Raw genomic sequence first — 15,817 nt, 5'->3', positions numbered from 1 at the left:
CTAAAACCCTTTATCAAGATAAGATCCAAATGGTTACAGGACTTAGACATAAAAAACAATACCATAAGCAAATCGGAAGATCTATGGAAAGGGAAGCAGTTTATGACTAAGGAAGAGTTGGAGAACATCACCAAAAACCAACTAGATGATTTCGATTACATTAAATTAAAAAGCTTTTGCACAGATAAAACCACTGTAACCAAGATCAAAAGAAATGTAGTAAATTGGGAAACAATCTTTACAACTAATCATTCTGACAAAGGACTCGCTTCTAAAATATACAGGGAACTGAGTCATATTTTTAAAACAAAAAGCCATTCCCCAATTGACAAATGGTCAAAGGATATGCAAATACAATTTACAGATGAGGAGATCAAAGCAATGCATAGCCATAAGAAAAATTGCATTAAATCATTAATTATTAGATAAGTGCAAATTAAAGCTTCTCTGAGGTACCACCTCACACCTCTCAGATTGGCCAATATGACCAGAAAGGATAATGATCATTTTTGGAAGGGTTGTGGGAAATCAGGGACACTATTACACTGTTGGTGGAGCTGTGAACTCATCCAACCTTTCTGGAGAACTATTTGGAACTATACCCAAAGGGCAAAAAAAAATGTGCATACCCTTTGACCCAGAAATACCATTACTGGGTCTATACCCTGAAGAGATGATAAAAAAGGGTAAAAACATCACTTGTACAAAAATATTCATAGCAGCCCTGTTGTGGTGGCAAAGAACTGGAGATCAAGTAAATGTCCTTCAGTTGGGGAATGGCTTAGCAAACTGTGGTATATGTATGTCATGAAACACTATTGTTCTATTAGAAACCAGGAGGGACGAGATTTCAGGGAAGCCTGGAGGGATTTGCATGAATTGATGCTGAATGAGATGAGCAGAACCAGAAAAACACTGTACACCCTAACAGCAACATGGGGGTGATATTCAACCCTGAAGGACTCGCTCAATCGGGAACAATTTTTGGGCTGCCTGCAAAGGAGAGTGCCATCTGTATCCAGACAAAGAGCTGTGGATTCTGAACAAAGTTCAAGGACTATTCCCTTTAATTTTGAAAAAAAAAACCCAGATATCTTATTGTCTGATCTTGTTACCTCTTAGACTTCTTGTCTCTTCCTTAAGGATATGATTTCTTTCTCATTACACTCAATTTGGATCAATGTACAACATGGAAACAAAGACTGACAGATTGCTTTCCATGGGGTGGGTGGGGGGAGGGAAGTAAGATTGATGGGAAAATTGTAAAACTCAAACAATATCTTTAATAAAAAAATTTTTAAAAATTGACTCAGATAGAATTATATATATACAGTATATTTGAATATAGAAATTATCCTATTATTTGCTCATATGTTGTTTTATAATGCAATTTTGTGTTAAATTGCTTCTCTAAAGGGCTGAGCAATGGAATCTCAGACAATAACAAATAGGAAAAAAAAGAATTAATTGAAAGAGATGAAGAATAAAAATAAATCCTCCTGAAAATGTACCATAAACAATGAAGGTTCAATAAGGAAAATTTAGTTAACAAAAAAAGATATTACAGTAGATAAGATAATCAATACTAAGCATATATAGAACAAAATCTATAACATCTAAGTAAACAATCAAACTATACTAGTGAGGGACCTCAATTATTTCTTCTCAGAACTAGATAAATCTAACCACAAAATTAAGTAAGAAAACTGCAAAGGAATTGAGTACGATTCTAGAAAAAAATTGAAATGATAGATATCTGAAGAAAATTAAATAGGAATGAAAAGAATATGCTTTTTTTTGCAGTACATGGCACCTAATCAAAAATTGATCATACATTTAGGCATAAAAATATCACAAACAAATGCTGAAAAGTAAAAATATTGAATGCATCCTTTTCAGATAAAAATGAAATAAAATAGCATTTAAGAAAGGGCTTGAAAAATAGATTAAAATTAATTGGAAACAATAATCTAATGTCAAAGAATAAGTAAGTCAAAGAACAAATCACAGAAACAATCAATAATTTCATTAAAGGGAATGACAACAATGAGACAGCATACCAAGATTTATGGAATGTATTTAAAACAGTATTTAGGATACATTTTATATATAGAAATGCTTACATCAATAAAATAGAGAAAGAATAGATTGATGAATTGTGCAACAACTAAAAAAACAATAAAATAACTAATTAAAAATATTTAATTAAATACCAAATTGGAAATCCTGAAAAACCAAACATTGATAAAACAAAGTTAGAAATCCACTGAACTAATAAACAAAACTAGAAACTGGTCTTATGAAAAAATGAAATAAATTATTGATTAATTTATTTTCAGAAAGGAAAGAAGACCCAATTACCAGGATCAAAAAATGAAAAGTGTGAATTCACCACCAATGAAGAGGAAATTTAAACAATTATTAGTATATATTTTGTTCAATTATATGTTAATACATCTGACAAGCTAAGTGAATTAGATGAATATTTACAAAAATATAAATTTCCCAGATTAACAGAAGAAGAAATAAAATATTTGACACAATCTTAGGGTGGCAAATTGAACAAGGCATAAATGAACTCCCTAAAAATATTTTCAGGGCCAGATGGATCACAAACATTTAAAAAATTATTAATCCCAATACTATCTAAAGTCTTTGGAAAAAGAGGCAAAGTACTACCAAATTCCTATTATGATCCAAATATGGTGTTGATACTCAAATTAAGAAGTGTAAAAACTGAAAAAATAAAACAAGAAACCAATTTCTGTAATGAATATTGATATAAAAATCTAATTAAATCAAGGAGAATATTTGCCAAGACAAAAACTATATGAACATAATTACAAAACACTTTTCATATAAATAATGCTTGATCAAAACAATTGAAAAAAATATTAATTACTCAAAGTTAAACTGAGTCAATGTAAGAAAATTACAAATTTACCCAAATTCTTTCCCTTGTTCAAGGCCATACCAATTAAACTAACAAAACAAATTCATTATAAAATTGGAAAACAACAAAATTCATCTGGAAGAACAAAAGATCAAGAATATCAAGGGAATCAATGAAAAAAAATATGAAAGAAGGTAACCTAGCCATATTAGATATTAAATTGCATTATAAAAGTGCTAATTATCAAAACATTCTGGTCCTGTCTAAGAAACAGAATATTGGATAAGTGGAACAGATTAAGTCCATAATACTTTGTAGTAAATGATATAATTTAGTGCTTGATTAACCCAAAGATCCAAATTTTGGGTACAAAAATTCATTATTTTACAAAAACTGTATTGAAAAGTTTAAAACAGGATTGCAGAAACTAGGTATATTCTAACAACTCAAACTATACTCTAAGACAAAGTCATTTAGATATAAGGGGTGATACATAAGCAAATTAGAAAATAGAGTAATTTTCCTGTCAGATCCATGGAGAGGGAATAATTTTTTACCAAAAAAATTATAGAGAACATTTTAAAATGCAAAATGGATAATTGTTATTATACAATATTAAGAAGGGTTTGCACAAATAAAGCCAGTGCAACCAAAATTAGGAGGAAAACAGAAAGTTGGGATTTTTTTTAATAAAGGTCTCATTTCTTAAATATACAGAGAACTGAATAAAATTTATAAGAATATAGACATTTCTCAATTGATAAAGGTCAAATGATATGCATAGGCACTTTTCAGACAAATAAATCAAAGTCTATAGCCATTTGAAAAAAAAATTCCTCTAAACTACTACTAATTAGAGAAATGCACATTAAAAGAATTCTGAGGTACTCCCTCACACTCATCAGATTGGCTAATATTTTTTTTGTGTGTCTTACTGAAAAGCTATATTAATCCAAAAAGAAATACAAAAGAGTTTTTGAAAAAGCTATTTTACTTCCCCAACTCTTGATTCTTAAAAGAAAAACTAGTGGACTGCTAGGTGGCACAGTGGATAGAGCACCAGCCCTGGAGTCAGGAGTACCTGGGTTCAAATCCAACCTCAGACACTTAATAATTACCTAGCTGTGTGGTCTTGGGCAAGCCACTTAACCCCATTGCCTTTGCAAAAAACAAAAACAACAACAAAAAAAAAGAACTAGCAGATTTCCTGCTTCCATAGCAGTATGTTGGACTGCCAATACTGCAGATGATATTGACTTCTGATAATTCTTTTCCTAAACACTTTCACATTTTACAAATTTTGCAATAAAAAACCCTATACAGTCCTTATTTGCCAATGAAATCATGTCTTCTCTCCTGGTGTCTCTAATAGAGAGGTTATGTCAGTGTCCTTTAATGGAAGAATGGATGGATCAAATCGCTGCAGCTTCCTCAATTGGTCAAGTGATAGACCTGCTCCTACCATTCCTTGTCCTCCAATATGTGGCTCCTGGGGCTGCAGCTGGAGACCAGGAAAAGTCGAGAGGACCCAGGCAACCTGCTCTTCCCAACGTGGACAGTGTACCCCCCCCCCCCCCCCCCCCCCCCCCCCCCCCCGGCTTCAGCAGCTTCACTGCCACAGTAAAGAGTCCTTTGTAAGGGCTGATAAGATGTCATTTCCTTTAGGTTCCAAGGACAAGCCATGTTTGGCCTCTGTCCCATCCTGCTGCAGGGAGCATCAACGAGAATTCGATCAAAGGACTCAGGTGAGAATGGTGGTCCCCCTTGTCCATTCTCTACCTTCCCAAGTGCCTTTATCCCATTATAGCAGAAGGCCTTGATGCAGTTCAATTGTAATAAAGCAGCATTTTGCTTTATTTTTTCTACTTTGTTCCGTATTTTGTCCAGGGCTATTACTTCACCCTGATCATGCATTAATGCAGCAATATGGGTTGTTTTGCCTCCAGATGCTGCACACATATCCAGAATCTTCTCTCCAGGTTGAGGGTTCAAAACATGGCTTACCACTGTAGAAGGCAAATTCTGCAAAAATAAGGAACTGGACAATACATTGTCAAATGAAGGGCTGAGATACACAGGTTCTGTCATTCGTATGCCTATGCCTATTTTGAAGCAGACGTGATTCCTGGAACATAGACATGTGCTCCCCTCAGCACGGCATTACCACAGTGGGCTCCTACAATGACTTCAGAAGGTTGCTTACTTATATTTTTCCTGGGTCCAATTACAGGAATAAGTAACACATCCCGAACATCTGGGTGCTGAAGAACTGGAACACTTAATCCTTTAAATTGCTTATTTATTTCTTCAAGCAGCAAACCCTTTACATGTTTTACAGATGTTAAATGAGTATTCACTCTAACAGTTGTGAATGCTGGTGGGTGTGACAAGTAATTTAACAAGGTTTCAAATTTCCTTTCTGCTTCCTGTGCACCTAAGGCAGTTACAACCTTAGGAATAAAATGGGAGAGAAATACTAGGAGAAGAGCCGGATTCAGGTTCCGCCTGTGACCCACTGGTGTTGTGCTTTAGGCTTATAAATCGCAAAACAAGGGCCAATTTGCTGGGATACAAATTGCCAGCAAATGAAGCTGCCAGGGGCAGCTCTTCATTTGGTGCTGCTGCTGCAGACTTAGGTCTCCTCCCATCCCGGGCTGCCCGCGCCTGCCCTGCTGTCTCACCGGGCCCCGCTCGCCTGCTCCCCGTTAGGGGGAGCAGCCCCTGGGGCCACCCGGCTTCTTTGACACTTAGGCCGGGCCTCGAGTCTGTGAAGCACCTTCACTCCGGTGGGGAAGCTCGCTGCTGGGGCCTCGGCGGGGGTGGGGTGGGGGAGTCCGGCGGCTCCTGGGGGGCCCTCCGGCCCCCGGCCGCCCCCTGCCTCGGGGACCCCACAAGGGCCGCCCGCGGTCCCCCGCAGGACCCCCCTCTGTGCCCCCCGCCTCGCTTCCGGCGGCGGCCCAGATTGGCTAATATTACAAAAAAGGATAATTTTTACAGTGTGTTTGTGTGTGTGTGTGTGTGTGTGTGTGAAAAATGGGAGACTAATATACTAATGGTGGAATTGTGAACTGATCTAATTATTCTGGAAAATAATTTTCAATTATACACAAAGGGCTATAAAACCACTCTTTGATCTAGCACTACCACAGCTAAATTGTATCCCAAAGAAAACTTTTTTAAAGAAAAAAGATATATATATATATATATATATATATATATATATATATATATGCACATACATATATAAAAAGACAAATGTATGTAGAACTGAAAACTGGGTACAATGGAATATTATTGTGCTCTAAGAAATGACAAGCAGGATGCTTTTAGAAAAACCTAGAAAGACATGAACTGATACAAAATGAAGTGAGCAGAACCAACAGAACATTATACATGGGAAACAGCAATATTTTCAGCTTTACAATGATCCCATACAATCTCAAAGGATTCATATTGAAAAATGCTATCTGCCTCCAAAGAAGAACTGATGTTTGAGTATACTGAAGCATAATCTTTTTCAGTTTTTTTCAGTTTTCTTGCGCAAAAATGATGAATATGGAAATGTTTCCCATGATTGCCTATCTATCTTCTATATCAGATTGCTTACCTTTTTAAGGAGGAGGGAGGAGCAAGTAGAAAAGCTAGATAGACTTTGGAACTCAAAATTTAAAAAACAAATAAACCACAAAGTTGAAAATTGCTTTTGCATTTAATTGGGGAAGATCAAAATATTGTTTAAAAAAAAGAATTAGTATGATCATTAGTTGCCTTCCAGCAAGGAACCTAGATTTTTTGAAGTTGTGTATTTCCTAAACCTTGGGGTGGGCATCCTTAAATCCAGGACACATAGTACAGGGAAGCAGGGTTATACACAACTGTGTACAGAACTATTAACATACTTGTTTATGCATATATATATATGTACATATATAGCACTATTTATACATGTAGAGAGAGACATATATGTATGTATGTATATATATATATATATATATATATATATATATATGGAGAGAGTGAGAGAGAGAGAGTTATAGTTACAGTTATAGTTATAGTCTACTCAGGAGATTCCTTGATCAAATACTGTCTAGTCCCCTATGATCTCAGACTAGTTCCCTGATCACAGTTCCTGATCAGTCAAAGAACAAGAACAACAATATCAAGATATACCAATAAGATGCTTTTATGTTTTAAAAAAAGTTCTTTACATGTGTATCAGGGCTCATTGCATAGAGAATGTAAGTCAATGAGCCTATTCTTTTTACTTTCAGTAGGTCATTTATCTATTAGTTGGAAGATATGGTATATGTGGCCTTATCGGAAAGGGCCAGAGCTCCTAAGACATACATGTTATTTCCTTTTAGTCACACAACCATCATCCTATGTAATGCTACATAAATTGTTATTCCCATCTCATAGATAATAAAATCGAGACTCAAAGGGATTAAATCACATGCAATAATGGTACATAAGGTCTTTAACTACACCAGACAAAATATTTAAGGTGGAGGAGGGATATTTCTTTCTATGGGAAAAGGAATCTTAATTTCCTCTCCATTTTTACAGTTGTTTCATTTTGTTTTATAGTCCTCTAGAAGTATAGCGTAGGAATCACCTCCTAGCAGCCACAACTAGAATTCTCTCTGTCTAGTACTCTTGGCTTGGAGTGGATGATGAGAAATAGGACATTGAGATATGAGCTGCCCTCTCCTAGGACAAATACACACAAGATGAGACTGTACTCTCCTTCACTGAAAGAATCTTCAATAGGTCAATTATTATTCTTCTGACTTGTAAGGTCCATTAAGCCATTGAATACTGTAATCCAAAGGTATAGGGTTGGTTCAGAGAAGACCAGTACCTCTGGTGTGAGGGCTGTTGAACCCTTTTCCAGGTTGCTCTCAATCTTTGATATCCACATCAGCTGCCTAATTCTCACTTCAAGAGGCCGTAGCATGCCCAGCTATCATACCCTAGTAAACTGTTTTGAGAGACAGGCTAAAACAGGTTGAGGGTAACTGAGGGGGTCTCAAACCCATAGGTGAGTTAGGGGGGTGTTTACCTCAAGTATGTGAAGACTTCTTGGTGGAATGAGCAGATGAGAACAATTTGTTCCAGTGAGCAAGGCAGGTGAAGTAGATGTTGTGTAGCATTTAGAGCTTGGCTATACAACAAAGATGCAAAGGTCATCCACCGCATCTAGAGCCATCACCATTTGTCTTGACTCTGCCTTGCCACTAGACTGTGATGACTTTGGAAAAGAGACTGAGCCAAGGACATCATGCGACACTGCCTCACTTAAATTCATTTCACAAATTAATCAAGACATCACTCATCCCTCCTCAGGTATTCCTATGGACTACCATGCTGACCTATGATAGAGTATTCTGAGCTTGTATTGATCTGATCTGCCACAGTCAGATACATTGTAACTTTTGGTTACAAAGTCGTTTTGATCCTCTTAGATAATGAAAGTCAAGAAACAACCAACTTAAATACTAAGCTTTGATGGATATTTCTGTCTGATTATCATTTTTATCTGATCTTATAACTAAAAATCTCTCTTCTATCACATAGGCATGGCATCCTTTAGTCCTTATCTCATAGTAGAATTCTCAAAGTCAAGACATTGAAGTGTTCTATTCAGGGTGGTTTCATTAAGATACTTTGATACAACAAATTTAAAAGTAGATTCAGAATTTGCAGTCTAGGATCTTCTTAGATGTGAGATTGGAAACTCCAATGAAATGAGCTAAGTAGAATTTCTATTCACTAGTAGCAACACTAACTTCTACTTTGCTACTAAATTTTATAAAGGAATATGGAATATTATGACTCTTCAAGCTGAGTTCTTCTGCTACATCTTTTCCTCCCAAGGAAGTGACCCATATGCAATGAATTCAGAGCTTGGTTTTGCCATATATTGTTTCTATCTAAAATTTCCCCTAAAATTCTCAAATTGAAATCAATCCATACCATTTTCAGGAAAACTATATTTGATTCTATAGAAGCAATATTTCTTCCTTCAGTTTACACATTACATTTTTAGTCTATTTTATTATTAATCCTTGATTATTAGTGTACTGGCCTCCTGGCATTGTTAGTTTTTGCAAAATAACAAATGCAAATGATTCCTTAAAATCCCTTGATTTGGAATGCTATTAATGCATAAAATTTCATTCAAAGGTATTAAAATGAAGATAGGGTGAAGACCTAAAATCTTTTGGGGAGAAATATACCATTTCAAAATATTAATAACCTATGCAACATTTATGTTTTGTGACATAAAAAATAAGGCTAGTTTTTCATAAGACAATATAACTTGTTAGTTTTTTAATGGAGAGATGTTATAAGAATTGAGATACTAGCATAGATTTATCAATTCTCTTTAAATTTTGTAATTTAAAGGAAGCATACTCATATTTTCAACTGGTACACTTTATATAGAGAATCAATAAAACCTACTATCAAGATGAAACCTTGTTCAGAAAGTAAAAGCATGATTTCCTGACATGATCTTCTCTACAGGAAATCATTTCCAATGGTGTTTTAGAATGAGTTTAGTTATAGAACATTAAATTTAGAGCTGAGAGGACTTCAAAAAATCCCAAGGTCAGAAAATTATAGGTTATAGTTAGAATAATATATTTAACACTAGAATAGCTAACATAAGGTTTAGAACTGAAATTAAATAATTTGATATGACCTTAGAATTCATGCATGCACCTTCTTCATTTTCCAAAGGAGAAAAATGAGATTAATAAACTGAAATGGCATGCCTAAGGTATCACTGATACTAAGCATCAGAATCAAGATTTGAACTTGGATACTATGACTTCAAGTTTAGCACTCTTTCCCCTCTATCTGTAACATCAGATTAATTTTTTTGTTATTTTTAAAAATATTTTTATGGATCTCTATCAATTTATCCCATTTATTTCTGAATACAAATCTCCTCTGTCCCCTACCCAGTGATCTATTAATTTATAACAGAATTGAATAGAAAGAGAAAAATAGTACACAGACTAAATTTGACAAAATATGCTATATTCCATACCCATATGTAGCCCCCTACTTTGTAATGAAGAAAGGGAGGTGCATTGTTCCAATATTTTTTATGGAGTCAATAATTGCACAGCATTTACTTTCAAAACTCATAGTTCCCTACCTCTGTAAAGAAGGGATAGAAATGGAATTTTATATTTCTTCCTGGAGGCCAGACTCATTTATTATAATAAAAGCACTTCTGTTTTCCTCTTTTTGTTCTTTACATTATTATAGACATTATATTGTGCATATCATTTCCCATCTTGATTACTATATTCTGCATCAATTTATATATCTTACATTCTTCTCTGTATATTTATATTCATCTACCACAAGTTGTTTAACTTCTCAATCAATAGAAAACTATTTTAATTCTGTTTATAGAAGTGCATACTCTGAATACAGTCTGATCCAAGTTAAAATTTAATTAGGAAATATTTACTAAATTATAAAAATTGTTATAAAACTTACATTATATTATATTTTAAAACTAAGTCAATGACCTACAGGGATCCTTAGTTATAAATCAGTGGTTTCTGTTTCTATTTGAGTTTGACACCACTGGTTTATGGGACTTATTTTTATTATGGGTATGTGCCTAAAAAATAGGACTACAGGCTAGTTTTAGGATTATTTTATTTCCTTAAAATGTTATTCTAATTTTAAAAGCCACAAAGGAACATCCCCATGCACACAACAGAATAAAAAAGGAAAATTCTATATGAAACCATGAATTTCCTTGTCACTTTATTTGCATTTTAAAAAATGTTTGCTATTTTTAAATATTACTTTCAAAATTATTCTGTTTTTATTTCTATCTTAGCTTTTCTGTGTCTTTAAAAATGTCTCAGTCACCTTCTTTGAGGGTGGCATTATTATTCCTATCTTTTCTGCTCACCCCATTAACCTAGGGGAAAAAACAAATAAAACAAGGAAACTTGTGTCAAATACATACAATCAATAAAATGAATCCACATAATGGTGTGTGCAAAATGTTTGTTTCTCTGTCCAGAGCTGAATAAAATGTTTCATCATAAATGCTCTGGAGATGTGATCAATCATTGTTTTCATTAGAATTTTTAACTCTTTCTAAGTTATTTTGTTTTACAATTGCTGTCATCCTCCTATAAAATATATATACCTGGCTCTTCTTGCTTCACTCTGCATCAATTAATAAAGCTAAGAATTTTCTGAAAGCATCTTTTAGAATTTCTTATAGCACCATAATATCCCCTTACATTCAAATATTACCATTTTCATCATTCCCAAATATCCAAATGCCAAAAGGCAATCTAAGGTATCTCTTTAGAGTTTAGCTTTCTGTTGTCTTCTTTTTCTTCCATTGAATTTTCCATTTAAGATTTCAAAGTTTGTTTTACTTGTGACTATTCCATCCCTGACTTTATCTTCACTCTTAACCACCCTTCCCCCATCCTTGCCCTATTTTGTTTGATGTATTTATACACCAAAATATTTTCATTTCTTCTTTGTTTATTTCAGTTAAGTATGAGGCTTATATGTTTGCTACTCCCTCTAAACTTTCCAAGATATTTTTCTATTCCTCTTAAATAGTTCAATTATGAAACATAACAAAGTGGCCCCATTCTTCACCAGGTTTTTCTTCTTTTCTCCTTTCCTCTTTCTCCTTTTATCTCTTCCCAGAACAAAATCATTTCCTCAATTCTTAGCACCTTTTTGTTTGATTGTTTTTAAATTCAACTCCCTCAAATTCCTTTGAAGACATTAAACTTCTGAAAGAACATTTGTTTCTTCTCACCCCTTGAGAACTTCCTTCCAAATGCTCAAATAAATTTACCTTTTTGAATTTCTCTGGGCTCTTGTATTTGAATTTCAAATGCTTGAAAGAGCTGTTTTCTTTTGAAAATTCACTTTTTGCTCTGTAGCATTATTATGTTCAGTTTTTCTATGTATTAAGTTTTTTTTTCTTCGTGAAAACCAAATTACAAGTTCTCCTCTCAATTTTGGTAGAAGTTGCAAAATCTTATGTAATCTTGACCAGAGCTCTTTGGTATTTAAACTAGGGAATTACAAAATGGGAAAAATAATATCACCTGCCTCAGAGAGCTGTTGTGAAGAGCAAGAGCAAATACAATAGTTTTTTAAAAGAGTTTAGCGCAGAGTCTGGCACAGAGTAGGTACTATATAAATTTTCTTCCTCTTCCCTTCCCCTTCTTTCTGGATGTTTGGAATGTTTTTTTTTTTTAACATGGAGGCCTTGGATATTTGCAATAGTATTTCAGGACTTTTATAAGTTCCTTTCAGGATGTAATAAGTAGATTCTTTTTAGAAAAAATTAGAAAAATTACTTTTTCTTTCTGTTTCTAATAGTTAAGCAGTTTCTTAAAAAAGTGATTCCTAAGCAACATTGTATATAGCAATTGTAATATTGTTTTGAGAATGACTTTGAATTAATAATTTATTTTGACTTTTATAAATTCTCAAAATAATTATAGAGAATATATATATATATATATATGCATGTGTGTATGTATACACACATATATATGACATTATCCAGAGAAAGAACTGATAAGTGAAAATATGCATAGAATAATTTCGTGTGTGTGTGTGTGTGTGTGTGTTTGTGTGTGTGTGTGTCTGTGTGTATGCGCGTGCACACATACCTATTTGTAACTAATGGAAGCCATCTTTAGGGTGGGGGAAGGAAAATAAAGAATTTTATGCAATAATTTTGTTGTATATGTTTGAAAGGAATAGCAAGTTGTGCACAGTAGATTTGCATGTGTAAACTTTTTTTTTATTGTACTACATTATGGAAATGCTTGTTTTATTCCATAAATTAAACAAAAAATACAGTACCTGGTCTTTTTCTAATCATAGTTTTCAGATAGTTCAAATGATATTAAAATTACCTCTCCTTGTCATCTTTTCCAGATCATTTGCTTTTGAAGTCTGATATATTTTCTTCCTTTTTTCAAATTTGGATTTTGTTTTAATATTGCTCTTTCATGGAATCTCTGAATTCTATTGAGCATTTTCTGTTTTTCAAGGGTTCTATTTCTTGGGTGAGGTTTATAAATTTCTTTTTCCAAGCTACTTCTTTACTTCCAATTCTTTTTTCAAGAGATTTCATTTAATTAGAAAATATATCACCAGCCAGTTGATTAACTAGCATTTCTTATTTTTTTAAAGTTTTTGCAAGACAAATGAGGTTAAGTGGCTTGCCCAAGGCCACACAGCTAGGTAATCATTAAGTGTCTGAGGCCGGATTTTAACTCAGGTACTCCTGACTCCAGGGCTGGTGCTCTATCCACTGCACCACCTAGCTACCCTTCAACTAGCATTTCTTAAGTGTTGGGTACACTGTGAAAAAGAGTCCCTGTTCTCAAGGAGGTCACATTAAATAGGAGAAGCAACATGTAAATAGCTATATAGTGAGGGCAGGATACATAGAGAGTAAATTAGAACGAATATCAGCTGAATGGTTGTAAGATTAAGGAAAACTGGGTAGCCTTTTATGTAAAAGTTGAGGCTTTAATTGAGTTTTAAAAGGAGGCAGGTAAATTATGAAGTAGATATGACACTAGGTTTCAGGAATGAGGGATCTAATTTCAGGCATCTCTACTTTCCTTTTTTTTTTTTTTTAAAGGTTTTTACAAGGCAAATGGGGTTAAGTGGCTTGTCCAAAGCCACATAGCTAGGTAATAATTAAGTGTCTGAGACTGGATTTGAACCCAGGTACTCCTGACTCCAAGGACTGTGCTTTATCCACTATGCAACCTAGCTGCCCATTACTTTCCTTTTTTATTCTAGTTACTCATGTATTGTTTGCACATCCCTTCCCTTCTTTATGAATCACTGTTTGTAGCTGGTATAGGGTTAGATTTGCAATATTTGTTGACACAATATGGTGTTTCCTTTGATTTACTAATCTATCTTTTTTTTTTGCAAGGCAATGGGGTTAAGTGGTTTGCCCAAGGTCACACAGCTAGGTAATTATTAAGTGTCTGAGGTCAGATTTGAACTCAGGTCCTCCTTACTCCAGAGCTGCTGCTCTATCCATTGTGCAACCTAGCTGCCCCAGATCTATCTAGCTTTGATTCATAAAATGGGGCTTCAAACCAGGCTCTACCAATACTCCTATACTGTTGTTTGGGATTGTTGAACAAGTTTAACCTCACCTGGGGTCTCCTGGATTCTTGTGCTAAGATCTAGTTTCCAGGTTTTGATTTTCATGAACATTGAATTAGAGTCCTGGATCTTTGGGATCTTCTCTGACATCAGAGCCCCTAGGCATGAGCTGCCTGGGTCTGAGAATTGATATGTGACATTTATTGACATCACACCAGCTGATCCCTACTGCTGCTTCCTGGGATTTCCAAGTTCTCCCTCCACCCTGGAGCTCTATCTGGGGATCCATAAGGGTCCAAGGATACCAGATGCTCTGTCTCTGTTCATGCTGGCACTCATTTTGCTTGTTGGAGGACTCCCCTTCCTATTTCCTCTAGAATTCTAGGTGAGGTTTGTAATGTTCTGGGATGAAAGACATAGTTTCCTGCTGTTTCTTTTTTTTAATTGTGATTTGGTTAGGTAGGAAATTCATGGCTTATCTGGAGTAGGTTTGGGGAAACTAGACACTTCCCCAGTTCATGCAGTCATATTATTAGTAACCAGACCTTAGTAGCTTAAAGCTAGTGCCAGAAAAGGGCAAGTTTGACCATTTTTTTTCCAAGTTGGACAGGTTTTGAACATCATTCAGTTGACAGAATGAAACTGATGCTCAAGGACCAGTCCTGTTAAGCACAGAAAGGCCTAACAACAGTATGCTGAACACCATATTTGGCCATGACAAATCACAAAACAAATAATAATTTTTTTAAAATGATCTTCGGACATGTTTTATCAACTTATACTTCAAATAATAAATCAGACACTTATTAACCATCTATTATGACAAGACACTGAGTGAAGTTATGGAGATGCAATATCATTGCTTTATATGTGTTTGTTTGCATCTTGTATCCTTAAATTATAAGGTTGCTGAAGGTGAGACTTTTTTCTATATCCCTTGTTTTTAGCAAAATGCCTCACTCATAGTAGATGCTTGCTTCTTAAATGTTGACTGAATGATTAAAGGAGTTTTCAATCCAATAGGAAATATGAGCTCAGATAAGTTCCTACCTCTTCATCAGTAGATCTTTACCATACTCCTAGTGTGATTTGTAGTGAATTATTGGATCACCAATATATCTCTTGAATCCTACCAGGAGAAAACTAGCTAAACTTCATTATCAGAATATATTCCCTCCTCACTGGCAGGAATATGAATTGGAAATTTATTTTCAGTAGTCTGATTAAAGGAGATCATATTTCCTTTCATATAATAAATTCCAGGAAGATCGGCCTATTTTCAGTTCCTGAAATTTTCTCTTCCATCCTGTGTTTTTGAACCCTCTGTCTCCAATACTTGCAATATCCTCCCTCTGTTGTCTCAGCATTAGACTCTTAGTCTCACTTCTAAACTCATTTCAGAAGTCACATCCTATAGCAGTCTTCCCTGATTCCTTTAATTGTTAGTACTCCTGCTCTGCTCACATAAATATATACATACATACTTAATACAGACATATGCATATGTACATAGAGGTAATATATATTTATATTGCATATATATTATATACCTAGACACATATATGCATATATATATATTATGCACCTATACACATATATGCTGCATTTACACAGTAGAGCATGAGATCCTTGAGAGTTGATACTGGTTTTCTTTTGTTTTCTTTTGGTTGTTTGTTTATATATTTTTGTGCCAAGCAAAGGAAGAAAAACATTGGACTGGATTAAAAGCACTTGTATTTGGGCAGGGGTAAGGTGCTATAAAAG

The 15,817-nt window shown here is 34.6% G+C and overlaps 1 pseudogene; it reads right to left on the bottom strand.

Annotated features, from left to right (window-relative positions):
* Positions 1–4,167: 4,167 nt before the first annotated feature.
* On the bottom strand, positions 4,168–5,541 carry LOC141499350 (tRNA (cytosine(72)-C(5))-methyltransferase NSUN6-like; annotated as a pseudogene).
* Positions 5,542–15,817: the final 10,276 nt, after the last annotated feature.

The sequence above is a fragment of the Macrotis lagotis genome, chromosome X (assembly GCF_037893015.1).
Source record: "Macrotis lagotis isolate mMagLag1 chromosome X, bilby.v1.9.chrom.fasta, whole genome shotgun sequence".
In the NCBI taxonomy this organism is placed as follows: Eukaryota; Metazoa; Chordata; class Mammalia; order Peramelemorphia; family Peramelidae; genus Macrotis; species Macrotis lagotis.
This window is presented reverse-complemented; position numbering and strand designations above follow the sequence as displayed.